Here is a 5657-nt window from a genome sequence, read left to right on the forward strand (position 1 = left end):
TAAAAATAAAAAAAAGGAAAAAGTAAAAAAAAAAAAAAAGAAAGGAAGAAGAGAGCAACCAAACCAAAAAACAAATCCACCAATGATAACAAGCACTAAAAACTATACTAAAAACAAAAACAAAAACAAAAACGGACAGAGTCCTAGGACAAATGGTAAAAGGAAAGCTATACGGACAAAATCACACAAAGAAGCATGCAAATACACACTCACAAGAAGAAAAAAAGGAAAAATACATATGTATATATATTTATATATAGAAAGAAAGGAAGAGAGCAACCAAATCAATAAACAAATCTACCAATGATAATAAACTCTAAATACTAAACTAAGATAAACATAAAACCAGAAACAAATTAGATGCAGAAAGCAAACCCCAAGTCTATAGTTGCTCCCAAAGTCCACTCAATTTTGGGATGATTTGTTGTCTATTCAGGTATTCTACAGATGCAGGGTACATCAAGTTGATTGTGGAGATTTAATATGCTGCTTCTGAGGCTGCTGGGAGAGATTTCCCTTTCTCTTCTTTGTTCGCACAGATCCTGGGGTTCAGCTTTGGTTTTGGACCCGCCTCTGCGTGTAGGTTGCCTGAGGGCGTCTGGTCTTTGCTCAGACAGGACGGGGTTAAAGGAGCGGCTGATTTGGGGGCTCTGGCTCACTCAGGTCGGGGGGAGGGAGGGGTACGGAATGTGGGGTGGCCCTGCGGCAGCAGAGGCCAGCGTGACGTTGCACCAGCCTAAGGTGTGCTGTGTGTTCTCCCAGAGAAGTTGTCCCTGGACCACGGGGCCCTGGCAGTGGTGGGCGGCACAGGCTCCCGGGAGGGGAGGTGTGGAGAGTGACCTGTGCTTGCACACAGGCTTCTTGGTGGCTGCAGCAGCAGCCTTAGCGTTTCATGCCCGTCTCTGGGGTCCACGCTGATAGCCGCAGCTCACGCCCATCTCTGGAGCTCCTTTAAGTGACGTTCTTAATCCCCTCTCCTCGCGCACCCCGAAACAATGGTCTCTTGCCTCTTAGGCAGGTCCAGACCTTTTCCCGGACTCCCTCGCAGCTAGCTGTGGCGCACTAGCGCCCTTCAGGCTGTGTTCACGCAGCCAACCCCAGTCCTCTCCGTGGGGTCTGACCTCCGAAGCCCGAGCCTTAGCTCCCAGCCCCCACCCATCCTGGTGGCTGAGCAGACAAGCCTCTCGGGCTGGTGAGTGCTGCTCGGCGCCGAGCCTCTGTGCGGGAATCTCTCCGCTTTGCCCTCTGCACCCCTGTTGCTGCGCTCTCCTCCGTGGCTCCGAAGCTTCCCACCACCACCCCCCGTCTCTGCCAGTGAAGGGGCTTCCTAGAGTGTGGAAACCTTTCCTCCTTCACAGCTCCCTCCCACTGGTGCAGGTCCTGTCACTATTCTTTTGTCTCTGTTTTTTCTTTTTTCTTTTGCCCTACCCTACCAGGTACGTGGAGAGTTTCTTGCCTTTTGGGAGGTCTGAGGTCTTCTGCCAGTGTTCAGTAGGTGTTCTGCAGGAGTTGTTCCCCATGTAGATGTGTTTCTGATGTATTTGTGGGGAGGAACGTGATCTCCACGTCTCACTCCTCCACCATCTTGAAGGTCTCTCTAGCCGATTCTGCAGGTTTAGTAGTGGATTCCTTAATGTTAAAGGCTGTTGTTGTCAAAGCCACACAAAGCAGAGGAAACAGTGTCTCTTGGAGCAAATGTCTAATATGAGGTAACTAACTCAGTATGTGACACATCTCTGCACAACTCCTTTCTGCACAGTAAAGATTAGGTGTGCTTGTAATTATAATGAATTTTAACTAGTTACTGAGAACTTAGTGCACATATTTAAGGTAATTTTTTTAAATAAACAAAAAAATATATACTCTTATACATGTGCTTTCAACCAGCTCTGGACAAGTAAGTTAAATCGGCAGCAACTACTAAAAAAGATGATACACCACTATAAGATGGGTTATATATATGATTGCATTGGGGTTTTTTTTGATAAAATCAGGTTTTTTATTGAAGTATAGTTGATTTATAATATTGTGTTATTTTCAGGTGTATAGCATAGTGATTCAGGGTATTTTTTTTGTTTTTTTGCAGATTATATTCCATTGTAGGTGAAAAAAACTGAAAAAGAAGAAAAAGTAAAATTTAAAAGTAGATTCCAAAATAGTACTCATGATTTCATTTCAAAAATCTATCATATATTTTATGTATGTTAGCATAGAAAAATATGGAAAATACTCATATTTTTTCCAATGCTTAAATCTGAATTGATAGGACTAACAACAACAAAATCAATTCACATAACTAACTGCACTAGCAGGAGATACATATATATTTGAAATATGACACCTAAATACATGCAAAAAATATTACCTAAATACATGCAAAAACCAAGGATTTGACAAATTTCAACATAGCTTTATGATTACAAAAAAAAAAAAAGTCTCACCAAACTGAGGATAGAGAAAAGATGTATCGCAACCTGATAAAGGGCATCCACAAGAAAGCTAGAGCTAAATTATATTTAATGGTCAAACATTGAACACTCCCCCCTTAATATATGGAACAATTCAAGGATGTCCTCTTTCAGATTCGCTACTAACATTTTAATAGAGTTCTTATTTGTGTAATGAGGCAAGAAAGAGAAACAAAGGCATACAGTGGAAAAGGAAGACGTAACATTGTCTTTATTCATAGAAATCATGATGGTATAAGTAGACCATCCTAAAGAATTTACAAAAAACTACTAGAACTAAATAAGTGGATTTAGTAAGGAGGAGGGTACAAGGAAAATAAATCAACTGTATGTCAATATACTAGTATCTTTAAAAAATAAAATGTTGACATAAAGATCGTTAAATTCGCAATAAAATCATAAAACAATTAAGGATGAATTTAACAAAATATATGTGGGCCCTATCACTGAAAACCATAAAATGTTTCTCAAAGAAAATGAAGAAACTAATGCTATACAACACAACATGGATGACCCTGAAAAGCACTATGCTAAGTGAAGGACGACAGGCACAAATGAGTACATGCTGTATGAATTCATGCTTTTCCCTGAAGCATTTGCAAATTCATTGGTTTTAGGGTCAAAGAGACTAAGAACCTGAGGCTGAAGTAGAAGCTAGAAGGAAGAAGAGCTGAGAAGATACTTTAACAGCTGTGGGGGACATGAGAGATAGAAAACGTTAGTTCAGGCTTATCAAGACAGAGAAGAGAAGGACGGAGAAAAACCTGACAGTCTGAGGCACTTATCTCTTTTCATTCATTGTTAAAATCCATCAGTTCCTAAGCAGTGTAGGCTAAGAGAAGGAGAAGCCAAATAGAAAGTGATTGCTAACAGAGTCATGGGTAAAACAGAGACTTCCAGTACTAGTGGTGTAGTGAAGCGGCCATGCAGATAATAAGAATAATGATGGATAATATACACAAAGATCCCAACTACTTAAAGGAACTGGAGAGTTTCCATAAGCAGTCAGAAACAGGAAGAGAGCTTATTCTCAAAAACCGCAACTGGAAATGGTAAGAATTGTGCATTTGTAGCTTAGTTGTGTGAGGATGCACCCTCCCCAGTGACTGAGACAGGAAATATTAGTGAAGAACTACAGCCTCCATTGGTCAAGGTGTGAGAGATCCGAGCTCAGGACTGAAAAAGCAGCTGGATATTTGGTAAGGGAAATTCTAACAGCAAGTGAGCGGTAGGAATAAGACTCGAAATCTGAGTATAAAATCTGCCTAAATCCCTAACTCTTGAAAAAATCAGTGGTGCACAGGGAAGATATGAGAGGGCTCAGTGCAAAAGTGGACAGAGCCTCATCAGGTAGCGATCGTGAGTTTGCTGCTTTTTAACTGAGTGCATTCCAATACTGTACACAGCCCAGATAGCAGACATCTGAAACTGCACAGGCTTGATGTATCAAAGGGCAGAACATAAGGCTCGCAGAACAGCTGGAAATTAGCAAGGAAACCACAGAGAGGGTTCAGCCCCCAACTATGAGTATAATTTTTACTGAAATCCATTACTGACCATGAAATTAACACAGGCCCAGGGAAGATCCCCAGGGGACTGGGCTATAAAAATCAGTGGTTGAGAGCTGTATAAACAGAACAGAAAGATCAACAGCTGCACCCTGGGAGTGGGAAGAGGGAGACAAAGTTTGAAATTTGAGTCAGACCTGCAGTCACTACTACAATCATCAGAACACAACAGAATACAGAGTTGCTACAATGTATTGCCTCCAGTGTCTAGATTTCAACCCCAAATTATAGAGCATGCCAAAAAAAGGAAAGATAAAGCAAAACTAAAAAACCAGATGTGTTACCTCTGCTTAGGGAATAAAGACAGTCAATATAGACTGACTCCAAGTGAGCCTAGATAAAGAATGTAAAGCAGCTATCGTGTATCTGTTAAAAAATGTAAAGAGAAATACAAGGGGAATATATATATGATAAATGAGTGAAAGGATAGCAAGTCTCCACAAAGAAATAAAATCTATTAAGAAACAAAAATTCTAGAGCTGAAAAAGTAACAACTGAAAATTAAAATGCACTAAATGAGATCAATGGCAGATTGGGGTAGCAAAAGATAGACTCAGTATTCTTGAAAATAAAAATCACTACATGAAGAATATATTAAAGAATTGAAGCCAGTGTATGTCTTTTGGTTGGAGCATTTAATCCATTTACATTTAAGGTGCTTATCGATATGTATGCTCCTACTACCGTTTTCTTAATTGTTTTGGGTTTTTTATTGCAGGTCTTTTCCTTCTCTTGTATTTCCTGCCCAGAAAAGTTCCTTTAGCATTTGTTGTAAAGCTGGTTTGAGCTGGTTCCTCAACCTGTTGAAAGCTGACGTTATACTTAATGGTTTCCCCCTGAAATCAGGAGCAAACACGAGCATATCTATTTTTACCATCTACATTCAACATTGACCAGATAATCTAACCAACACAATAGGTAAGTAAAAACAATTTTTTTAAATAAATAAAGGACTTTTAGAATAGAAAATAGGAAATAAATTTTTCTTTAATCACAGATTAGATAACTGTGTATGTTTATCTATTTGTCTTTTTTGTGTGTGTTCCATTTCTCTTGCCATCAGTGCTCTTGCCTACCTTCACCTTTATCCCTTCCATCTCAATCTTCCTGACTCAGAGACTCAGAGCACAGTTACAGAAGCTGTTTTAATATTCCCATATGCTGGTTCCCCTTATTTGTCATTTCTGGGCATATTTGTAATGATTAAGTTTTCTCCTGGTTATCAGTCACATTTTCCTGCTTTTTTTGCATGCTTAGTTTTTGAATTGGATGGCAGATGTTGTGAGTGTTATGCTGTTGCCTGCAGGATTTTGTTATATTCCTTTACATACTATTGGATATTTTTCTAGCATGTGATTATATTACTTGAAATCAGTTAGATTATGTTAAGACTTGCTTATGTTTGTCAGGACCAGAGAACTTTTATCTACAGCTGATTTGGTCACAGTGCTAAAGCATGTCTACCCACAGTCCTGTATATCACAGTGGCGAACTCTCCAGTGGAAACAGAAACTGCTCCCAGCTTTGTGTGAATAGGGGAGTTTTTCTACCTTGTCTTCTCTAGTTGTTCTTTCTCTGACGTTGGGCATTTCTTCTCATGCATACGCGGGTCAGCACTCAA

This window comes from Eschrichtius robustus, chromosome 18 (assembly GCF_028021215.1).
Source record: "Eschrichtius robustus isolate mEscRob2 chromosome 18, mEscRob2.pri, whole genome shotgun sequence".
Classification (NCBI taxonomy): domain Eukaryota; kingdom Metazoa; phylum Chordata; class Mammalia; order Artiodactyla; family Eschrichtiidae; genus Eschrichtius; species Eschrichtius robustus.